At 43.2% G+C, this 15,908-nt stretch overlaps 1 pseudogene; it reads right to left on the reverse strand.

The window, feature by feature from the left end:
- Window positions 1-3,575: 3,575 nt before the first annotated feature.
- On the reverse strand, window positions 3,576-3,674 carry LOC129518967 (U6 spliceosomal RNA; annotated as a pseudogene).
- Window positions 3,675-15,908: the final 12,234 nt, after the last annotated feature.

Below are 15,908 nucleotides of genomic sequence, written 5' to 3' on the forward strand. Positions count from 1 at the left end.
AAAAAATTTAAAAGATTTTATTTATTTATTCATGAGAGACACAGCGAGAGAGGCAGAGACATAGGCAGAAGGAGAAGCAGGCTCCATGCAGGGAGCCCAATGTGGGACTCAATCCCTGGTCTCCAGGATCACGCCCTGGGCTACTGAGCCACCCAGGCTTCCCAATCTTTTTAAAATTTAGATTAAATTTAGTTACCATATAGTATATCATTAGTTTCAGGTATAGAATTTAGTGATTCATCAGTTGCATACAACACCCAGTACTCATCTCATCACGTGTCCTCCTCATGCCGGTCACCCAGTTACCCCATCTCCCTGCTCACCTTCCCTCCAGCAACCCTATTAGTTTCCCAGAGTTAAGAGTGTCTTATAGTTTGTCTCCCTCTCTGATTTCAGCTTATTTTATTTTTCCCTCCTTTCCTCTATATTGTGCTGTTTTATTTCTTAAATTCCACATATGAGTGAAATTATATGATAATTGTGTTTCTCTAACTGACTTATTTCACTTAGCATAATACCCTCTAGTTCCAAACGGCAAGATTTCATCCTTTGTGATGGCTGAGTAATATTCAGTTGTATATATACACCACATCTTCTTTACCTATTCATCTGTCCATGGACACCTGGACTCTTTCCATAGTTGAACGTTGCTGCCATGACCATTGGGGCACATATGCCCCTTCAGATCATTACATTTGTATCCTTTGGGTAATACCTAGCAGTGCAATTGCTGGATCATAGGTTAATTCTATTTTTAAACTTCGAGGGACCTCCATACTGTTTTCCAGAGCGGCTGCATCACTTTGCATTCCCACCAACAGTTGGAACATATTCTTGTATCAACTCATCCCACTGAACACCTGACAGGTATACAATGTGATGTGTCAATTGTATTGCAATAAGACCCAAGCAAAAAAAAAAAAATAGCTGCTTACTGTATAAAAATGGATCACCATCCTGATTGTTTAGCCAGGCAGGGAATTTTAGATAAAATAAAGCACTATCCTCACAAATGTTTGCATTCGATTTCTTTTCTTTTTTTATTGCAAAAGATTATGGTCAGGACCGTCAGCATCCGCAGGGGTGCTTCTTACTATAATTGTTCCAGTAATGCGCTTTCAAATGAAAATGTTAAATATCCAGGTATAGCTGAAGATATAGATTGATATTGTTTTAAGGGATCTGATGCATCGCAAAATACAGCAGAACCAAAAGGTAAAGAGATAATGACACACATCTTCGTAGCATGTGTGCAATTTATTCTATTTTATTCACAGTGTATAGATAATGATGGAAAGATATTCTAACTTACAATTGCTTATACTCTTTCTATCCCTATGCATCTAAGTGCTCACATAGAGGGGGCAATCAATACTACTTAATTCCGTTCTCTGTAATGAAAGAAAATTTCTCGGATGCCTATTTCACCAATGACTATCATCGTTGTATTTCAGATTTGACTCCTTTTTGGGGGTCAGAGGGTGGCATTAATATTTTTACTCTGCAATCCAGCTAAATTACCACAGTGTTCTTATTTTGGATCGTATTGAGACTCAAAGCTTAGTATTATCGCAAATGGGAGAGAAAAGGTGGTCAGACCAGCTGTCTGCCTGGTGTGGAATTGATGGTTTTACCACATTCTAAGCATCTACGGCTCTATTGGCTCCAAATGTGTCTCCAGGAAATGCTGGTTTCTCTGCAAGCAACAAGGGAGACGGTCTTCCTTTCCCTTTGCGCATATTCTACTTCTTTGTAGTAGATGATGAGTATTGGTCAGCATATGTTATTTAGCGAGTTAATGCATATCTTGCTTAACACATCTGGATTGACTTTAACCACACACAGATGGATCCCAAGTTGGGATGCATCCACGTCATTGAAACTGCTTCAGCCTAACCCAGCATCCTTTCCTAGGTAGAGTCCATTTCACACTGGTTTTCATTCCTCTGGCTGCTTTCAGTTTGTATTTGTGAGTTTCAGAGAAAGTATTTCTGTACCTGCCAAAATTGAAGTTTCAAGCTTTCAACGAGAGTTTGCATGCTGTGGGTCTCTGGACATTTGTGGGTTTTTTGTTTGTTTGTTTGTTGTTTTGTTTAGTTCTTTTTCTGTAGTGACAATGGAGAAGTTCCGAAAGGAGATTGCTGTCTAGACAGGACCACTTTTCCTAACGCATCTGCCCACACTAATGATGGTGACACTTCACGTTTCTGCAAGACGATAGTTCCGATTCTTACGGGAAGGTGACAGCTTCTGCTCATGGTGGCTCTCGAGTGCAGGATCCTGGACTCTGTCCAGAATGAATACCCTGAAAATGACAACTGGACACCGACAGATTGCTTTGGAGATGTGGCCTCCATGAGCTGACGGGAAGTGTCTTTTGGAAACTGTGTCCTGTGCAGAGTGATACAAATGATGAGATAAACAGTATTTCCCCTGGGGATTGTGCCTTTCTCCCCAGCAAGCAACGCGCCCAGGTAGCAGGGAATGCAAACTGTGCTTTGCTAACTCCACGGACTTCTCAGATTGCTCTATCTAAACTCTACTCCATCACTTCTATAGACCCCTGTTGTCTGTGGGGGCCTTCCTGGAGCCCAACAGAGAACCAAGGGAGGAAATTCAGGGAAACCAACCACCGTCAGAAATTGCACGGAAATTGATGTGCATAATGAGCTTTTTGAAGGAGAGGCCAGAAAAATAAATAAATAAATAAATAAATAAATAAATAAATAAATAAATAAATAAAAATAAAGGAGAGGTCAGTTAAGGCTGCCCCTGCTTCCCATGGAAAAATCACGATCGAAACTGGAGCTATAAGGAATCTCAATCTATTTTAAAATTATATGTGGAATGTTGATGTATTTCTGGCTAAGATTTTCCATAAAAGATGGGTATTTTTGCTTCTGAAAGATAAGAGAAACTTAATTTTTTGTTTGATTGATTGAGTTCTAGGAAAATGTTTTCAAGGCGGGGCATAATAAATAGGTACTTTTCTTATTGTGAAAGTTTCTTGACATAACACGTAATACTGGCTGCATTTGGAGCCCCTGCGCAGAACACGTGGAGTTTGCGGGCAACATAAATAGAGGATTAAAGACGCTGAGACCTTACAGAGGGATTTGAAGAGGGGAAATTGTATTTCAGTATGTATACATATTTACAGATATATTCATGGAAGTCTTAATAAAGCAAAGATGCTTCATGTGGGAGGCCAAATGATGTCCAAATCTGAACCCCTTGGACCTGTGAATATGGCCCATTGCATGACCTATGCCATCTTGTAAGAGTTGCCAGAACCACCCGAGCTTCTGTAAACTTCTTCCATGAGCTGGAAATAGTAATACTTGAAACGATATGGTCCAGATGTGTGCATACTGATGATGCTTTGCTATGACCAATACAGCTCATACAACTGTTGACCATTTATATATGGAGCATACACACTTGTGGGATGGATAATTCCACTGAAGAGCAAGATAATCCCACATCACTCTACAGTGTTTTTGGTTTTTTCTTTCTTTCTTTTTTTCTTTCTTTCTTTCTTTCGTTCTTTTGGTTGTTGTTTTAACATTTCTTTGGAAATTGAGTTTTGCCACTTGGATCTTCCTTGGGCAAAGGCCATGTGAATTTTCTCTGTATTATTCCAATTTTAGCATATTTGCTGCCCAGACGAGCTTGAGGTATGCCAACTGGGAAGGGATAAAGCATATATCCCCCAAACTGCCCTTACCTCTGACATGGATTACAACTTCAAGGGGACCTTTCAAGGTGAACCTTAAAGACCATCCCCCATTCTTGAAATTTTCCAGAAGGATTCATAGAACCTTATGCAAGCTGGAGGGGTCCCAACTTAGGATTTCCATCATCTTCTCCCAGTGGACTCATGGACAGCGTTATGTCCTTCCAGATATGATGTGTGAGAACACATGCACAATATCACCAACTGGGGGAGCTCACCTGAGACTTGGTTCTGAAGTTGTATTGCATTAGATGCCTCTCTGGTTGACTGTGAGTCTCCAGCTTCTCCTGGAGCCGGGGCCGATACCTGTGTTCTCCAATTCCTATGCGGGTTGGAACCGAGGGGGCACAGCCCAAAGCCCCCAACATGAGTCACATTGTAGACCATACCACATGGTCCAAGGTGGGAGGCCAAAGTGGACACTCTTGGGAGGGGCACTGTCCAGAAGCTGAAAGGCCAGATCTGTCTTAGATCTTAGATTCTTCACTACAAATGTATTCATGGACGCCAGCAATTCTCTGATTCTTAAGTCCATTTTGTTATGTAGTTGGAGTGATTGTTCTTGACGGAACTAATGGAAGATCCAAACCCATGATGGGACCTAAACATTATAATATACAAATCTTGTCTACACGGCAAAAATGTTTTTGCGAGTACCAACCTGCCTCTGTTTTTCTTTTACAATTCTTGATAAGAGGTTGAGGGATGCTCCTTCAAATCTAAGCACTTTGGATGCCAGTGGAAACCTATATTCTATGTTGGTGTTAACGCGGTGCTCCAATGAAAACGATTACAATCTACTTTGAGAGATGCAATCATTCCCTCAAAACTCATTTAAAATCCGCTTCAGAATCTGTCTTCACGAACATTCTATGATAATGGTCAGAAAATGAAATTGCAATCACAAAATAAAACGAGGAGGAGTGCCTATTTCTGCACCCAGAACCTTCCTGATGCTATCAGATGACGGCGCTCATCAATGCACAGCGACAGAGACAAGAAAAACCCCGTGAAGCGGGATGTGTGCCTAAGGTTGGCTGGGTCTGGTTTCTTCTAATCGGGATATGCATGGCTGGCACCTGTGTCCAAATGAAAACCAAGCTCCCAGGGGGATTCTGAGCCGGCATCATGCTCTTGCTTTTCCCTGAGCATTATTAGGTATTTCTCAGGTGCAATTTTCTCTCCAATTGCACCTCCATGAAGGTCACAGGTTTCTTAATTCCAGAACTTCTGACGCTCCCACTAGATTTTGTTGCCAGGGATCTAGTTGCTATTCCAAAAACTTAGCCTTTCGATACTGACAAGTAACCAAGGTGTGCAGGGCTTCTGATTCTCAGATGCCTTATTTGGGCTTTATTTTTTGAGGACACAGTAAATTGAAAGGAGTGTACAGAACCTCTCACATACCTTCTGCTCACCCCAAAAATCAACATCCATCAGCAAAGTGGTGCATTTGTTACAATCAGTGAACCTACATGGACACCCTGGCATCGCCCAAGGCACATATTTTACATGAGGGACATTCCTGGGGTCCGACTTTGGGTTTGGACCAATGTGCAATGACATGGGTCCATCTGTTTTAGTATCATACAAAATGTCTTCACTAGGATCCCTGGGTGGCACAGCGGTTTGGCGCCTGCCTTTGGCCCAGGGCGCGATCCTGGAGACCCGGGATCGAATCCCACGTCGGGCTCCCAATGCATGGAGCCTGCTTCTACCTCTGCCTGTGTATCTGCCTCTCTCTCTCTCTCTCTCTCTGTGTGTGACTATCATGAATAAAGGAAAAAAAAGAATATAAAAAAAAGTCAAAAAAAAACAAAAACAAAAACAAAATGTCTTCACTGCCCTTCACCTCTGTGCTCCACCTGTTCATCCCTCCTTCTCCCCAAACCCTGGCACTTCTTGATCCTTTTACTGTCTCCATTGTTTTCTCTTTTTCCAGAATGTCCTGGAGTTGGAATCATAGAGTATGTAGCATTTTCAGATTGACATATTTTTCATAGTACAACGCATTTTAATTTCCTGCACGTATTGTCATGGGCTGATAGATTGCTTCTTTTTAGTGCTGAATAATAATATCCCATTGCCTGCCTGGACCACAATTTATTTATCCATCTGCCACTAAAGGGCATCTTGGTTGCCACCAAGTTTCGGCAACCATAAACAAAGCTGCCATAAGCATCCATGTGCGGGATTTTCTGTGGGTGCAAGTTTTCAGCTCTGTTGGGTAGATATCAGGGAACATAATATCTACCGTGTATCATACCGTAAAGCCCCATGGTATATACATCTCTAGACATCTCACTGGTTTCGTTTCTCTGGAGAACCCCAACTGATACTCCAGCTAAGTGGTTTAGGGGTTGTTGAAGTTACAGCTTTTCTGAGCTTCAGGTGACGTGCCATTAAAACAAGGATCAGCACACCCATGTCCTGAGAATGGCCGTGAGAATGAAATATAGTCTTTTACGGGACACACTGGCGTGCTCCCCGCAACAGAGTGTGTGTTGGGAAACGATCAGCGTTATTTTTGTAAACCAGAATATTGTTGAGAACTCTATTGTTAACCTGTGCTGTCCCTCCCCAAGGAAGTCTGCCTGCAGGGGGACGGAGAAGGGTTGTGCCAGCTGAAAGGAAGCTCTCGGGGAGCTCCTGGCTTTGCAGTGTTGCTAATTAGGGAGTGAACCATGTGTGCCTTACACTTTAGGGGGAAACAAGCAAAGGGCTCAGCTTCTATCTTTTTGCAACTCTATGGAGCTCAGATTTACAGTGAGGAATAGGGCAGGCCCTGGGCATCCAGCCCCTCTGTGGGCACCAACACAGTCCTAAATTGTGGAGGGGTTTGGAACAGACAGGCTCTGTAGGCAACAGGGCATGAGTACACCGGGTTGTGTTTGTTTTCAGCTCATCTACTTACTAGCTCTGTGGCCCTAAACAGACTGTGTCCTCTCTCGAAGCTCCAGAGTCCCCCTTCACTTGTTGCGCCTAAGCGATATTGGGTGAAATTCGTCGGTGCTCTTGAAAAAGTTGAGAAAGAAAAACAAACAAAAGAAGAAAGCGGTCTCTGTCGTAAAGTATAATGCTGACTCCTGCGGGGTCAGGACAGCCATGGGCACATGCACCTGAGACACTGGTTTTCGGGTACATAAAAACTGAACTTACATTGTGCTACGTTATTAAGCATAAAGGAATTGTCACTGATGGAATCACAGAGACGGGAGATTCCCAGGGCAGAGCCCATCAGCATCCAACCAAACTGTTGTGGAGGAGAGAGGGGACTTTCTAAGAGTGGAGACACCATGGCTGATGGTACATCTTGGATGTGACAGCCGGACAGGAGATACCATGATGTCATTGGATATTGGGAGGTGCGTCCTGACTTGTTCTGTTCTGCAAAGCAACCTTCTAATTATACTTTGGTTTCCCACATATGGGGAATTTCTATGTGGAAATCTTATGTGGATTTTCTAGCGTGTATGATTATTCTATTCCCCATGTGGGGAAGAGAGAGAAACAGGAAAAGGGAAAAAAATGAAACAAAATGCCAATTAGCATTTCTGGGCCTTTCATCCACCTTATGAATTTGGTTAATGTCGTTCCATTGCTGAATGCTGCATTCAGTCTGAATTTTTGAGCTTTAAGACTAATGACTAGAACTTGCAGCAGGATTAAATTCATCTACATGACATATTTTGGGGGTGTTGAGGTATGTCCTGGTTAACTTCCTTCTTCAGAATTCTGTATCAGGGACATCTGGGTGGCTCAGGGGTTGAGCATCTGCCTTTGGCTCAGGGCATGATCCCGGGGTCCTAGGATCGAGTCCCACATTGGGCTTCCTCTAGGGAGCCTGCTTCTCCCTCTGCCTAGGTGTCTGCCTCTCTCTGTGTGTCTCTCATGAATAAATAAATAAAATCTTTTAAAAAGAGAGAATTCTGTATCAGTTAGCCATGCTGCATAACAAATCACCACAAACTTAGCAGCCTAGAGAGCAAACATTTATCATGCATTTATTCTAATCTGGGCCAGATGTCTGGGTATGGCTTATTGAGTACTCTACTTGGAGTTTTACTGACCTACAATAGAGGTATCATCCAGGCTGTGTGTTTTTTCCTGGATTTCAGGGTTTCCTTCCCAGCTTATGGGGGTGTTGGCAAAATTCAGTTCCTTGAGGTTGAAGGACTGCTGAGGTCCACACTTAATTTTTATTATTAATTTTTTTGGTGCCCATTTTTGTGGTTTCTGTTGGTCCTAGAGATGTGTCTCAATTCTCGGGTGCATAGTTGTGTCCAAGTGCAGCTGCCAACATGGTAGCTTACTCTTCAAAGCCTGTAGGACAACCTCTTACTCAGACGACTAAGACAGAGTCCCATATCACATAACCCAATCATACAGGTGACATGTCATTGCCATGTTCTGTTGGTTTGAGGCAATTCACAGGTGCCACCTGCATAAGAGTGGAGAGGGATATATAAAGACATGAGTCATTGATGGCCTGCCATATATATTCTCTGTCTGGCTTGTCCCAATGGAGCTCCAGTCCAATGGCAACATTTAATCAAAATGGGGTCATTAAGAGGTCTGTGTTCTATGGCCTACGGAAAAACCACAGGCATATCACCGACCATGAGTGTGATATTCTTTTTCATTCCCATGTGCGCTCCTTCTCAGGATCCTACACTCACCAGTTGGGGACAATACACCACAGATTGGTAGGAAATGGCAAACTGAAGTAACTACTCACATTCCATTTCCTACATCTACCCAAACTTGGAATGAATCCACTCAGGCAAACCTCAACTGCAGAAAGAAGAAAGAAGGGAGGAAGGAAGGAAGGGAGGAAGGAAGGAAGGAAGGAAGGAAGGAAGGAAGAGGAAGGAAGAAGGAAAGAGAGAGAGAAAGAAGAAAGAAGAAAGAGAAAGAAAGAAAGAAAGAAAGAAAGAAAGAAAGAAAGAAAGAAAGAAAGAAAGAGAAAAAGAAAGAGGAAAGTGTGACAATACCTTTCTGTTTGATTTAGTGCTGAGCCCCAGGTAAGGCAATGCGATTCCAACTCTTCGTGTGAGCTATCAAATCACAAGTCCTCGCCTCTGATGTGTGGGGATCTTGCTTCTTTGATTTCATGTAGCGTCCTATGTTCGACGTGCCTGATAAAGGATAGGCAGCATTATGACGTGAAATCGCCACTGTGTATGGCACCAACAAATGAGTGCAGCACGAGAAGGCTGGCACCAATATGGTAATGCTATTCTTAAATGCTAGCTTTATTTGTTTCACCTCAAACGAATCTTCTGCCCACTGGATAGGTTTTTTTTTTTTCCCTCCCCTCTAAATAGTGCATCTAACATTATGAATAATTAAAAGGTCATTTAAATTTGCACCAACGTTGACCTCACACTCATTAGATGAACTAGGTTATCAGATTTATTTTGTCGGTGAAGCCCGACTGGATTATAACAGAGGATGAACCTTATTATTTTGTTATATAGAGCCTGTGGGGTCTGGAGACGCAATTTACGGAATTAGAGGAGCATCGCATATGTCGCCCAGATTGTAATTAGAGTTGTGATGTCCTTGGTTTCAGAGTCTTTTGTTTTGTCAGCTGTGCTCTTGAGGATTTTTTTTTCTTATACCAAAGGGTGTAGCATGAATTAAGAACATTACGCAAACGATGTCAATGTTAACGCGTACTACCTGTTGGTAGCGACCGGTTTGAGGTGGAGGGTTCACGGTGCGTCTGTAATCATGACACTGTGTTGCTTCTCCACCTGCAAGCGAAGCTGAGTGGCTCAGGAGAGGAATTTCTCCAGTTCATTGTGGTTAGGTTTTCCACGCTCCACTATTATGATCTTTTTTTTTTTTAAACAGATTCTCATCACCAGGGGCCAAGTGCCTTTCCATAGCTTGTTTGCAGGAGTTCCGCTATGTCCAAACTATCTTTGACGCCCATAGAGGGTGTGTGAGGATGTGTCAAAGAGATACTTCAAGGTTCCTCATGCACTAATCCTTCAGGAACAGCTCATAACCGCTCTCTATGCAAAATTACTTGCGGGTGGTATTGCCTTCGGAACCTGCAGCAAGCTGGTTTTCCCTGGGCCCCTGCCTCAACTGCCGACTACTTGAGCACGCACGTCCTTGGGTGAGAGGGAATTCTGCTGGGTTTTTCAGAAGCCTCAATCTGCCAAAGCTACACTATGGTTCATGTAGAATTGAAAAGAATCTCTCTTCTGACCTATTCTCTACCAGTATGAGTATTGTCCTGGCTCAGTGGAGACACTTGAATCCTAGAGATTGTTCATGCCAATGACTCCTGTGGTATTTTGCACGGAGGACCCATTTGCGGTGTCCTGCTCTATCCTAGTGTCCTCCAAGACTCACTCATGAGTTCCTGGAGACAAGATGGACAACATGAGTTTGGGACATCACAGTCTAGCAAGAGCTGCTTTCAGTGACTGAGCATGAGACCTGGCCATGCTGATTCTCATTAGCTCGATGCTATTCTAAGGATGCTTTTTTGGTCTGTTCCATATTTTCCCCCTTGTGGGTCCAACACATCCAGGAATCAGCTATAAACACATCTGGGGCTGAAGGACACACTTGCATGACCCAGAAGGAAGACAACATGATTGGGCTTTCTCCAACCTTCCTCATTGGTCTCCATGCATCTGAGTCTGCCGTGTTGCCCAAGTGTGTGTCTTGGACATCCATCATTTCATCTTGGGTCAACGGTAATGACACAAAAACACGATGCTTGATGAATCATGCAGGAGAAACCTTCAAAACACGTAATGGAATCCATGTTCTGCTCCATTTATCCAGAGCACAGAAGACTCTTTCCTACAGCTATGCTTCAAATGAGACACTAATAACAAATGAGAAAATGTTACCTATTTGGGGGGAAAATGCCGGCGGCTGCTGAGGTGATAAGAAAATCTATTACTGACCTTCCCTCTTTCTTTATGGCTCCTAGAGTGAATTCAAGGTCTTATTTGCCATGCACAAGACATATGGGTAATGCTTAATTGGAGTGAATAAATTATAGGAATTATATCCACATTCAGGCCCCAGAGGGTTCTGGTTTTTCTTCCATAGAAGAGACTGACCTCACGCTCAACTAATTATCTCCTTGGCCTCGGCTAGTTAATCGAGTTAAGATGTCAGAAGATCTTAAGACCAAAATACTATTCCTGAAGTTGGTTTTTCTCATCCTCGTTAATTTTCAGAAGTGTGCTTCAAAGTCAGAATATGGCATTCTGTGTCTTTTTGAAATCGGGCTGGAGAGAAGGAAGATGCACAGTTGGGTGAGAATCAGACTTCTTGGAAATGGCCTGGGGCCATCGCTCGGATATGTGCACATTCAAAAAAAAAAAAAAACATATTTTCACAGAGCCCTTTCCTTCATGGGGCATGGCAGGCGGGCTTGGACTATACCCTATTTTTCTTCCCGTGACGCCGTTTCTCTTGAGCTGTGTGGAAGCGGCCGCGGCATTAAATCAGAGTTCCTGCGGCAGAACCGGGCACATATGGGCCATAAAATACCCAGATTGGAGCTGATTGGGATATCAAATTATGGGAAGATTACCCAGGATGACAACATGATGGGTTTACCTTGCCGCAGAAATGGAGATGTTGTTTCCTTCGTCTGTAGGGTGACATATTAATGAGAACACCAGTGGACGGGTGCGTTTGCTGCAGAGGAGGGACAAGGAAACACTTCTTCCCTTCAAGGACAGCTCATGGTTGGATTCCCACCCCCCTTCTCTCTTTAAGAAAGGGAAGCAGGAACATTATACCCACACCGAACAATATGGCAATTTGCCGAGCACTTGATTCCAGATACGAGGCCAAGTGGGACGTTAGGAGCAAGATAGAGTCCACATGGTGAGCCTGGATGTTCGCGGGCCCTCCCAGAACGGCGCCTGGGTAGGGGAGGACACAATGTCCCCTCTTTGCTTCCTTTGTTTTACACAGCTTGGCCTCCCTGGGCTCAGCTGGTCTATAAGCAAAAACAAATATATGTGCCTTGTTATTTATTCCCAGCGGATCCCATAATGATATGTTAGCGTGCTTTTGGACTTCTCCCCACCATGCCCCTGAGGCAGGTGGGGAGCAGTTTGCATGATGAAGCAAAGCCACACAGATCACCAGTGACTACACAGCAAGCCAGCTCCCCACCGCATGTGCAACTCCTCAAGTCCAGGGTTTCCCCAGGAGCCCAGGAAGCAAATTCAACCCCTCAGAGCCTACAGACAAGAGGTTTGTAATCCTGTTGACTTCTTGAACATTCTAAGAGCACAGATGATTATGGAAAAGCGCATTGCTGAAGACCTTGTTTGAACAAACCAGGCCTCGTGCGTCCCGGTAAGAGGGCGGTGTGTGTGAAGCCCTGATCATGATTCTCAACCGAGGCAGGCTCTGGCCTCCAGAAGGCTGCACGTCGCGGATGGAAGGAGATTCTCAGGAGGGGCGCCTTCTGTTGAATTAAAGTCACTCTTCTCTGAGCGACTGGACTTTGAGGAGTGGCGACCTCCTAAAGGATTTCATGCTGAACTCTTGGGTGGTGGGGGTGCCCAGGCTATGGTGGCCCCCATGATCTCCACCTCTTGGTGTTCATGCCTTTGGAGAACCCCTCCCCTTGAACGAGGGTAGGATCGTGACTTGCTTCTAACCATTTTCTTGCCAAGGGAATGTGGCAAAAGTGAGGAGATGTCGCTCCCATCATTATGACCTACTCTACCAGACTCCATCTTATTAGCAAACTGTCTATAGGATCTTGTTGTCCTTGCTGGCTTTGAAGATGCAACTGCTCTGCGTCCTACGGCTGCATTGGAAGCATATTCTGTCAACAGGGTTTGCTAGCGGACCCTCCCCCACTAGGGCCCCTACAAATGAGACCTCATCCATGGATCTCAGCTTTGCTGAGGGCCCAGATAAGCTATGCCTGGACTCCTGACTCCCAGAAACTGGAAGATAATAGATTGGGGCTGTTTGAAGGCTCTAAGTTTGTGGCCATTTGTTATGAGGTATAGAAAACAAATTTAATCATGCATATTAGCAAACCTGACCACCTGCTAGTCAGACTGCCCTCCATGCTTCCTACCCAAGGCTCCTTCCATTCTACCCAATGCCACCTAAAGTTGCAAAGCTAATGTCAAGTGGCACCATCGCCCCCAAGCCCATGTCGATCTCTCCTGCCTCCCGTTCTTGTTGGTGAGGGCACACACATGAACAAAAGGGCCATGGTACTCTTCAGTGTAATGTGCTTCTAGCACGATACGATGCTGCTACCTTAAATTCTGTTCTTCTTCATGGGGTGAATACCACCTGGATATCTCCCAAAGAAAATCTTTATTCCTCGGGTTATGCTATAAATTTTCCAAACAGCCCAGTCTCTCAGCTGCCTTTGCGACGTTGTGTTTTCTGATCGGGGTATCCTACAAACCCTTTTAACGTCCTTCAGCAAGCACACCAGAGCCATGTCATCCTCCAGGCAATTCCTTGCTGATCCTCAATCTTAGCAAAACCATCACTTTTTCCATTCATCACTTTGGAGAAACCCCCCCCCCAAAAAAAAGGCAGTGCTGGGTAAACATTTTTGCTCATCAGCTCCTGCTCCATAAGCTCACCTGGATCATCAGTGCTATTTGGCAACCTGTTGATTCACCTCTCGTTGAACCACGTTTTCCACATCCGCGTCTACAAGTATTCTTCACAAGCATCAAGCTCTGAAGTTTATTTTAACACTTTCCTTAAAAACAAAACAGACTCAACTTCTTTAAAGTATAATTCACATATAACAAAATGCACCCTGTTAAAGTGAACAGTTTGACGTGTTTTGACAAATGTTTATCCAAGTTTAATCACTTAAACAACCCAAAATACATAGTGTTTCCATCACTGTGAAGTGTTCTCTTGTGTCTCTTTGAAATCAATTCCCTTCCACCCTCCCTACAGCTCCCTGGCAGCAACGGATATGCTTTTTTTGGTATCTAATTTTGCACGTAGTTGTTTTTTAGATTTTAATAGGCAGGGATTATGTACTTTATATTCTGTTTTTCTCCCCCTGGATTTATTTTTCTTAGAGTTATGTTTTAAGATGTGTCTTGTCGGTGCCATGCAGATGGTACAATCAACACCTCCTACCCCAATAAAATAATTGGTTAGGATATCTAAAGTAATGATACCATATGCACCAAAAGGGTACAAAAGAATATATTATTCACATTATGAGACTTTTATAACGAGAGCAGAAGGGAGAGGGCACACAAGCTGGTGCAGAACGGTTGAAACAATGGAAGGGATGGTGACTTTGGATTTTTAAAAAGGGTTTATTATTCTATTTTATTTTTTTACAGAAGCTCTTCACCCAATGTGGGGCTTGAACTCATGACCCCAGTATCAACTGAGCCAGCCAGGTACCCCCTGACTTTGAGGTTTTTTTTTAATTGCTGTTAGCCAGGATGGGCTGGGGTTTGCATGGTTCAAACTACCTGCTGGTACCAGAGAGTGTGCAGAAGGATGTTCTCATGAGTTTGCCTAGACGTGGGTGGAAGTAGGCAAGATGTAGTCAGGTCTAAAGGTTCTCATGGGTCAAATGTCAGAAGTGAAGCCAGACCCGTCCCCGATAGTCTGTGTGAGCATATGTTCCTTTTTATTGTCCGATAATTAATAGATGATTCTAGGAGCAGAGTGCAGACTGGGGGTGTTCTGGACGAAGCTGGTACAGATGCTTGTGTACAAGTCTTCGTGTGGACACATGTTTTCATGTCTCTTAGGAATTTTTAGTCTGAGTTACCGAACTAGGTTATCCAGTATAGGAATGGGTAATTTCATAAGAAATTGTCAAATGCTTCCCCAACCCATTGTACTCCCAAACTAGAAGACGTTCAGTTGCTCCACATCCTCACCAACACTTGATATTTTCAGATTTGTTTCTTGACTTTAGACTTTCCAGTGGTCTAGTGGTATATAATTGTCATTTTAATTTGCATTTTCCTGGTATCTACTGATGTTGAGCATCATTTAATGTACTCATTGGTCATCGACATGACCTATTTCATGAAGCGTCTCTTCAAATATATTTGCCTGTGTTTAAAAAAATTCATTTTTGGATTTCTTGAGTTGTGTGTTGGTCGTACATTCGGACTACACATCCTAATGCCAGTTATGCACTGAAATAGTCTGCAATCTGAGTCCTCCTTTCCATTATCTTAATGGTAGCTACAGAAAATGAGAAGACTTAAGTCTTGATGAATTCCACTATTTCAGTTTTTTTTTTAATGGTTTGTGTTGTTTATGTCCTGAGAAATCATTGCATATCATGAGGTCAACAAGATTTCCTATGGTGTCTTCTGGGAGTTTTGTGGTTTTAGCTATGTTTATGCAGAAGATCAGTTTTGAGTTACTTTGAGGATTTGTGGTCTAAAGGTCAAGATGTATGTGTATATTTAGATGTTTCATCACAACTAGGAAAGATTTAATGAAAAGTCTCTTTTCTTTTTCCCCATTGGATAATCTTAAGTAACCCTGTTGAAAATCAATTGGCTCTACCTCTGTGGATTTACTTCTGGACTCTGTTTTGTTCAGATGATCCATATGTCTGTTTGCCAATCCTCAACTGCTTTGGACTGAGTATTTGCGTCCCTCCGAAATCCGTATATTGAAATCCCAACCTTTAATGTCATGGTTTTTAGAGACGATGCCTTTGGGAGGAGCTTGGGTCACGAAAGTGGCGTTGGTAGAGAAATCAGAAATGATTTCAAAAGTCAAATGTAGAACTAATATGCAAGTGGGGAGATAAAACAAACTAAAAAAGTCCAGTCATCCTAGAGAAGGCAAAGATGGGGAAGGGTAGGAAATGTAAGATGAATAGAAAACATTTAGTCAGATGGTAGACTTAAACTTATATTTGCTTTGTGGTAGAGGACCTAATACTCCAGTTACGACACAGAGGTTGTCAGATGGAATACACAGGACAGGAAGAACCAACAGCATTCTTTCCCCAATGAGTAAAATGTAAATATAATCTCAGAAGGGATTAAAAGAAAACCATACAAAGGATCTGCGATGCTCATATTAATCTCGGGGAAGCAGAGAACTGATATGAACATCAGACAGGGTAGGCTTTACCCCAAGAACCCTCAGTGATGATAAAGAAGGGGAAATTCCTTGCATAGATGTC

The sequence above is a fragment of the Nyctereutes procyonoides genome, unplaced genomic scaffold (assembly GCF_905146905.1).
Source record: "Nyctereutes procyonoides isolate TBG_1078 unplaced genomic scaffold, NYPRO_anot_genome, whole genome shotgun sequence".
NCBI lineage: Eukaryota > Metazoa > Chordata > Mammalia > Carnivora > Canidae > Nyctereutes > Nyctereutes procyonoides.